Consider the following 9,073-nt stretch of genomic DNA (forward strand, 5'->3'; position numbering starts at 1 on the left):
ACTCTCACATTATATAGATTAAGCTTCCCCTAAATATATGCATACATATGGTAGAAAGCAAAGCATATGCACAGGCCGGGTGGCCAACTAGCCCTCCTCAAGGTGGCAGTTCACACTCCGAGTGGGGAGGCTGTCAGTAGCTACCGTTTATTTGTTTCTTTTCATGTTGCATGGACTTGTGTTAGACTTAGCCTTATGTTGGACTACTACTAGAGACATATATATATTGTGATGGATATTGTCATGGATGATGCTAATGTATGTGATGGATTATGGACAATGGATTTATATGTGATGTATTATGGATGGTGGATGTGTATGTGATGGGTTATGGATGTGTATGTGATGGAATATGGATGTGTATGTGATATATCCTGTGCTGTGTGTTGATATATATGTGATTTCTTTGTTTGTGCTGATGGAAAGAAAAAACAAAAAAATAGCATTTTTTCCCTCTTTGCCGAGTGCCGTGACCATGGCACTCGGCAAAGCTAGGAAGCAGAGACCCAATTTCCCAGCTTTGCCGAGTGCCAGAGCCATGGCACTCGGCAAAGATTTTTTTTTAAAAAAAGAAAAAAAAATCTTTGCCGAGTGCAAGAGTATGGCACTCGGCAAAGAATTTTCAATAAAAAAAAGAAAAAAATTCTTTGCCGAGTGCCGCTGAGGTGGCACTCGGCAAAGAGGCCGTCAGAGTTGACGTCGGATTTTTTTGCCGAGTTCTGACGTGACACTCGGCAAAGGCTTTACCGAGTGCCCGATATGTGGCACTCGGCAAAGAAACCTTTGTCGACGGGTTCTTTGCCGACTGCTCTTTGCCGAGTGCAATAGGGGCTTTGCCGAGTGCCCTAAGCACTCGGCAAAGAGCCCGTCTGCAGTAGTGCATGCTCAAAAATGGACGCCACCATGTTAGGGTAGAGGTCCATCACCATTTTCCTAAGCTTGCCATGCATACGTCTTGGCGTAGTGATGTGTGGAGGTAGAGGTAGAGGTAGAGGTAGAGGTGGAAGGGGTCTATCGATAGCAAGTTATGGATGCTACCACGTCACCCACGGAAAGATGACCATTTCCTTATTAGTTATGTACACCTTAAGTTGCCCTGTCCCATGCACAACTATATGTAGCCCTAGGTCGCTAGGTGTGTAAGGGGCGATCACCTAGGGCATTTGCCACCGAGGGCCCATGTTTTTTTTGCGATTCAGGGCCCATGTGTCGATATGTGCTAATACCCACCACATGTATATGTGCTGATATACGCATAAGCTAGCAATTGGAGACCTAAAAACAAAACCACGACACTCAACATGAAAGCGAGAAGTCATGGACTCACATGGAGGAGTCGGCCTCTCACTATAATTCTGCATCTTCTCACACCCGTTGGTCCTTTTAGTGGTTACGACTTTAGTGTTGTGCCTAGATGAACTAGTGACGGTGCCACAACGGTCAGCGCCCCTTCAACTTCAATGGATCAAGGTGCATGTGCCGATGGATTGGATTGGATTGTCTAGTCCACCGGCTATGCCTTTACATGATCTTTGAATTGAATTCCAATAATCTGATTCAATTCTATCTGACTTTAGTCATCTCGTCCGTTCCTATTGCTTGTTTCACTAGGGTTTGGTCATTTGGATTTGGTAAAGTGGACTATTGTGCCACCCTCGTGACCTTACATGTTATTATGACTAGTATGTTCGTCGATCAATATCCATTGCTTATTAGTTATTTGTTTAACATCTCAGATTGTTAGCATGTTACCGTTGGGGTTTCAAGCTTGTAATTCTAGGTACTTATTACTTTCATATTTTAGATGTTACAATGTTGCCTAACAAACATTTGTCAGAGAAAAGGGGAAAAAACAAAACACTGAAGCATTATTGTCTTATTTAAGATAATAATAATAATAGTTATTTTACTGTTCTTTCAGTTTCTTCAGTTGTAGTGTCAATTTTGTATTTTATATGAAATAAATATTTGCAGCAAGTTAACTCTTACTAATGCTACTATATGTTTTATTTATATTACAAATTAAAATATCTAGCCTTAAGGGCCCATAGTGTCATGTTTGCCTGAGGGTCATAAACACTGTAGAGACGACCCAACCCTACCCTTGGGTATATACGGCCTGTTCGCTTGGTCGTAAACGATCGTAAATTTTCAGCCAGAACAGTATTTTTTCTCACACCAAACCAGCCAGTAGTAATCCACGATCGTATACGATCGTTTCAGCCCCAGCCGAACAGGCTGATAGGCATCAAGATTTAAACAGTCCTCCCAATCCATGCGTAGGTAATCCTTTGCCCGAATTTTTTACTTTTTAGCCCTTTTTCGAAAGTTTCTCACAAATAGACCCCTGACGGAAAGAATTCAGAAAATGGATCCTAGCTCGGCGCCAGCGTCCCTGGCGCCGAGCTCCTAGGCTGGGGTGAACTTACATGGAAGGAAGCTCGGCGCCAGTCACTCTGGCGCCGAGCTCGGCGCTGTTGACGCTGGTGCCGAGCATGCAGTTTCAGGCACCGTTAACGACGTGCGTCGTCAGGTCGATTCGAATTCAAGGCGGCCCGGGGAGAATCTTGGTCAAACGACGACAGACGAGCCGGGCCTGGTGAAGAAGAACTTTGTGGCTAAATAAACTAATCCGCGCGCCGGTACCAGCTTTGCTAAAAGGTACCATTTTTAGATGCCAATACTCTACCGTGTGCAGATCGAGGTATCTCTATGCTTACATATGCATGGGACTGGTTGATGGGTACACATGGGATCATACATGCACGACGCTGTGGTGGAGTCAACTCATGGTGCGTGTGCTCTCTGAGTTTGTACTCCCTTTATTCTTTTTTACACCTCCTGTTACAGCTGTCTTAAACCAACCATTTACATCTTTAATTATCAATTTTTTTTTAAAAACACTCATATAGTTTACAACATATACAAGTTATATAGTTTATGAAATTGTTTGTCATAGCAAATCTAAAAACATGCAGGTAAGAATGTATATGTTTTATCAGACAAGTGTATCAATGATGTAAATAACAAAACATGCAGGTTTAAGCAACTGGAAGAAGTTCGTGGGCAGGATGAGTTCTCAACAGTGAGAGAACAGGACTGCAGGAGTGCATAGCTCCCTGTGAATCTAACTTTCAAAGGTCTACAACCACTAACTTAAGCACAACAATCATTTTAAGGAAGCAAAGGTAATTCCTTCAGGCAAAAGGAAGAAGCCTAGGGGAGAAGTCACTGTACATTGAACTCTACTATCACTCATACCCTCATGATAGAGGAATTGGCTAGTTGCTGTAAATCAGTGAGTAATCAAGGCTTACCTCACCAATTCCCATGAAAGCCCGCACAACAAGAAGAAATGGCAAGCCAAGCTTCGCTGCAACAGGAGTAAGAGCTGTAGCTATGGACCACCAAACCACACCAAAACCAAGGACAGTCTTTCCTCCAACAGTATCTGCCCATATCCCTCCAGCTATCTGCAATGAAAACGGGGCTATGTATTTTTATTCCTAATACAGAGTTGTTGCACGAAGCAAGAATTTCTGTTACCGACCTGAGTTAGGAGATAGCCCCAGAAGAAAGATGACTGGATGAGACCAACAGTCTGTGGGTTCCAACCATACGCTGCGGACATAGGCAGAATAGCAATGCTCATATTTACCTGCAAGTGATGGTAATATAAATGTCTCACAAACAAAGTGACACTCCAGTTCATGCACTCCATGGAAGCAATTCCAATGCATTTTACCATTGGTTTCCCGTTGCTGTAAGTGATAACAGGTACAGGAATAAGACTAGAAGTATTGTATATATGGCAGCAAAGGCTGGAATGGGTTGGGGACTAGTACATGCCAAGAAAGATGAAGAACAAGCTGTGCACACTAGTTACAATGGGTGGTTGATTTGCCAAAGCACTTGGTTACCTGAAGAGCATAGAATCACCTCTCAGCTTTGGGCCATGTTTAGTTCACTCAGAATCCAAACTTTGACACTATGCAAAAAGAAGATTTCCTGTCACATCAAACTTGCGGTACATGTACGGAGTACTAAATGTTGACGAAATCAAAAACTAATTGCACAGTTTGGTTGTACTTTGCGAGACGAATGTTTTGAGCCTAATTAGTCAACGATTGGACAATTATTACCAAATACGAACGAAATGCTACAGTGCGCTACAGTCTGCAGAATTCAGGCGGCGCCAACTCTAGGGGCAACTAAACGCGCCCTTGAATAAGTGAGGTAACCAAACAAAGGACACCATTCAAGAGCGATACTTTTCAGAATTAATGTGACATTGAACACCCCATCTCACACACTATATATATTCTCAAGGTAAGCACTCGAAACAGTCAGATTCAATTTAGTGCCGGATTCTAGAGCATGCATCCTACTGGCTTGATCGGTTGTGGGGCACGCACTATCAATCATGCAAGCAGGCGATACAAAGTAATAAGTGCAGAGAGAGCAGGGGTAGCAGCGCCCCAGCAGTGACACGTACGCGGTCCATGTTGCAGAGCAGGAATGCGGAGGAGCAGAGGAAAACGATGGCCCAACAGTGACACGTACGGGGATGCTCGGCGCCAGCATCTACGGCGCCGAGCTCGGCGTCAAAGTGACTGGCGCCGAGCTCCCTTCCATGTAAGTTCGCCCCAGCCCAGGGGCTCGGCGCCAGGGACGCTGGCGCCGAGCTCGGCGCCAGCATTGATGGCGCCGAGTTAGGGTCCATTTTCTGAATTCTTTCCGCCATGGGTCTATTTATGAGAAACTTTCGAAAAAAGAGCTAAAAAGTAAAAAATTCGAATCCTTTGCTCCCTTTTGAAAGAAAAAGGGGAGTTATTTCACCTCCATCACCTTCACAACTGCATCCCATTATCCCCAACTGTTATATACTCCTATCTCCTGATAGGCTGATACTTATGTTACACGCAACATTGATTGCTAGTCAGGAGTCTCTCCAACTTAATGGCTGCATCCTATACTTCACTTAAATAGTTGCACTGGCTTCTCCATGTAGAAGCTTGTGAAAAGTTGGAGATTGCCTCTTGTCTCCTTGCTTGATGCTTGAGCCACAAGATGAAAAGTGAGGAAGGGAGGAGGGCAACAAAGACGTCAAAGGGAACTAACAAATAAACTAGTAAATAGTTTCCATTTTTAGCTGGGAATGGGATGCATTTGGAACCTGTGTTGCACGTTCAGAATGACGAGTTGTTCATATTGGTCATCTGAGTTCACAGGCATCATCGAATCTTCTTATCGGTGCATGGTTTGATCATATCGGTCAACCTAACACCCAGTTCTTGGTACCCAAGAACACAGTGAGGATATTGAATATAATCTTCGGCTCCAGTTTTGAACAGTGGCATGGAGGGACGAGCAGGTACCGCATCCATTTCGTAGAACTTGATAGCTTGCTCATATGCCACCATTATTGCTTCCAAGAACATGAGATCGCCCGGGAAGTAGAAGAGAGTGTGGCAAGAACGTGGAAATTAAGACGTGACCAATGATATCGTCTGGGGCATTGGGGGCCTGTTCGGCTGGTATTAAAGCCAGCTGAAGCTGATTTGTTGTGAGAGAAAAATACTGTAAATTCTAGCTGATAAGTTCAAACGAACACGCCCTGGGCATGTTGGAAATTTCTCTTCACCAAGTAAAAAAGAGCCTTTGAGTTAATTACTCTAAGACTCAAGTGTTGTTCAATCATTCACTTAGTATTCTCATAATTTCAATAGTAGTAAATGTAGTGACGAGACTATCTATGGATAAACAGGTTTTATTGGGTGGAGTGGTAGGGTTGTGCCACCAAAGTTAAGATCCTATTTAGATAAAATTGTTGTGTAGAAATGCTGGGGCCTGGGGATAATCTCTATTACAAAAAATAAACAAGATTCATGCTGGTAATATGGTACCCAGGAATTCCATGTGTTTCAGTTATAAACTTACAATACAACTTTGTAAAAAAGAACATCATCATATCCAAATCATTGTCCTTTGAAATGTTGTCGTGATCTGAAACACAATCACGACGGAAAAACACTGTTCCGGCTGAAAAAACAAACTGAAAAAGACGGATTATAAGATAAGCGAACGGGGCCTTTGAAATGTTGTCGTGATCTGAAACACAATCACATGAACAAAGTACTGAGGCAGGCATGCCCCCATGGTAGAAAAGTGCCTTTATTTAGGGTATAATCAAATATATTGTCCTAGTGCCTTGATTTGCAGAGAAGATAAACGTCAAATTGGCGTAAATTACTATGATTGTTGGAAATACTAGGCCTGAAGTCAGCAATAAGATGTCAGGGCACCAAAATGTGATAAAATTTACACGTACTGCTTTGCCCCTTATTAACAATGAATAAATTTGTATTTCTGTTTTCGCCCCTGCCTTCATGATCAGAGTGGTTGAGCCTCTCGAAAGCACTACCATCTTTTTCATCACCTTTTATAGGTTTTAGCTGCTGGCCTGAAGTATCACATATCTTGGTCCTTGCTAGCCTATAAATAGCTAGCCTCGACATGTATATATACTGTATACAAAAAGAGATTGTAGCTTTTTAGTTGTCCGTGTATGGTATATACAGCAGAAGCTAGCTTTGCCTGTTTCTTAGAAATCTAGGCCGATGGCCGATGGGGCATTTGAAAATGAGAACAGTGGCACTGCATGCCCTTTGTTGCCTGAGTGTGGGATGCATGGGGAAAGCAAGCTGCGCGATATGATCAATTGCAGTTGAGGTCAACCTGATCGTGTCGGCTGTTATTTGCACTGCACCTTCCACCGATACAATTCCAATAGCAACTGCACAGACTTTCGTGTGCAGGTGGTGGCGAGGTCAAGCAGGTATGGCATTTGAAGCTGCAGCCTCAGGCCCGCCTGTTTCCGGTTGTGGATGAGCTACAGATTTTAGGTGCTGGCAGGGGCCAGAGATATGTGGCTGCTGTTCTGTGTGTTGAAAAAAAAGGGGCCGCGCGTCGGCGCATTTCCAGTAGTTGCTATCAAAGAAGCGAGGGTGGCGTTCAAAGGGATTGCAACCAAACCCTCTATTGGAGGGTGTGCCTACTTAGTTTCCCCTGCTTATGTAGTAGGCTTGATGTAAATAAAGTAGATGCACCGTTGTTCATTGATTTGAGAGTTAGAACTCTCTGTTGACAGAAAACTTGATCTTGAGGAGTAGCGGCAACTTCCTGGACATGGGAATCGGCCTTTTGAACTGTCCAACGTCTAATATATCGGTTTGGTCTGTTTTGCGGATAGGTATTGGATTTTAATTGGGCTTGGTCCATTTTAATTCGATTAAAGTCAAGTAAATCCTAATGCCAATATTAAATGTTATGTGCATAAAATTCTTAGCCCAAAGAATGATCCACATAGGATCGCGCCTATCGTGCTAGTATACGAGATGCAGCCATGAAGTTGGAAACGATCGTAAACGATCGTAAATTTTCAGCCGGAATAGTTCGTTTGGCTGTGGCTTGTCGTAAACGATCGTAAATTTCTAGCCGGAACAGTATTTTTCTTTCACACAAACTAGGCAGTAGTACTTCTTCACGAACCAGCAACGATACGAACTAGCCAACCGAACAGGCTGACCAGAAGCAGTAAATGTCACGAGTACCATGTGTGTCAGGAGCTAACAATTGGAGCTACTTTTTGTGCAACACTGCGGGATAGTAAATTCTTTAGAGCGGGTGGGTCTGTTTCTTAATTAACCCTGGGACTGAGTATCCGTTTGACAGCTGATCCTGTCGAAGTAATCGTCTCATTCAGAAATCAGTTGAATGTTCTTCTTTTTATGGAAATTATTATATCAATGTGTTGGGCTATTCGATCAGTTCGTAATGACACGATCTTCGGGCAAAGGGAGTTTATAAACCCCAGATCAATCAATGGCTAGAAGGTTATGTGTAATTTTCTTTGTTTCATTCTTTGTCTCCTAAAGGGAGTTGTATGAACTTTTGCTCTTTTCAGTAAAAGCTCGATCAATAGGGAGCGATCCCTCCTGTTTACCCTAAAAAAAATGGATCGCATCTATTGGGAGCTCACTATGTATTAGATGAAGCCATTTAATTATATATACTTCTTAATAAATAATCTATATGTATTTTATTTGGGTTACTCTAATTCCGGTACTTTGTATTTGTGTGTTCCAAATAGCTATTTCATTTTTTCCTGCGTTTTTCTATTCCTCTGTTTTGCCATTTCACTCCTACCTCTTTCCTACTTTTTTTTTCACTTCCTCTGCTTTTCGTTTGTTGTGATGCTCTGAGCTTCTCAGAGCGTTGGATCCTTGCGGCAGGTTGCTAAAGCCAACACAACGCCGGAGCAGAACCCCACGAATTGGATGCTTCTTGCTTTGTTGGCCGATATGATCAAGAGTACCTCGTGCCTTGATGCATGTAAGCTTCAAAATGATGCAACTGCAACACGAGTTCCGAATGCATCCCATTCCCACCTCAAAACGCTAACAATTATTGGCTTTCTGGTGCCCTCCCTGACGTGTGTTAAGGAGACGAGCGAGAGAGTCTCTGAGTTTGCAACTTCTACGAGGAGAAAGGCATTCAGCTGTTTAGGTGGAGTATATATGGGATGCAGCCATGAAGTTGGAACCACTCAAGTGTCTTGTTCCTAACGAGCAGCAGTAAATGTTGCGAGTATCATGTGTATCAGGAGCTAACAGTGGGAGCTACTTTTAGTGCAATGCTGCGGTGTTGTGAATCAAATAAAACTCTATGTGTCGGTGTTTTCGACCGGTGGGCCCTCAACCAACTAGTAAATTTATACTGCGTGTTCCTAATTTCGGATGGTGATGCAAAGAGACACAAAGTTTATACTGGTTCGGGTAATGGGTACCCTACGTCCAGTTTGAGAGATCGATCTTGTATTCTTTGCACCGAAATGCTCGTAGTAGGGGGTTACAAGCAGGGCGAGAGAGGGAGTTAGCCCCAGGTCTCTTCGTGGTACGGCGTGGATCGCTTGAGATGTTGATCTCAAGCTGTAAGAGAGCTCGTATGTTCCTCTGAACGTTATGCGCGAGTTCGTCGCGTGTGCCTAGACCTAATCGTTCGTGTCCGATCC

At 43.3% G+C, this 9,073-nt stretch overlaps 1 long non-coding RNA gene across 1 annotated transcript; it reads right to left on the reverse strand.

The window, feature by feature from the left end:
* Positions 1 to 3,322: 3,322 nt before the first annotated feature.
* On the reverse strand, positions 3,323 to 4,551 carry LOC136517077 (uncharacterized). Its single transcript, XR_010774204.1, has 3 exons — positions 4,496 to 4,551; positions 3,551 to 3,658; positions 3,323 to 3,473 (listed from the first exon to the last, which is right to left on the reverse strand). It is a non-coding gene; the product is annotated as an uncharacterized lncRNA (long non-coding RNA).
* Between the last annotated feature and the right edge of the window lie 4,522 nt (positions 4,552 to 9,073).

This window comes from Miscanthus floridulus, chromosome 17 (assembly GCF_019320115.1).
Source record: "Miscanthus floridulus cultivar M001 chromosome 17, ASM1932011v1, whole genome shotgun sequence".
Lineage (NCBI taxonomy): Eukaryota > Viridiplantae > Streptophyta > Magnoliopsida > Poales > Poaceae > Miscanthus > Miscanthus floridulus.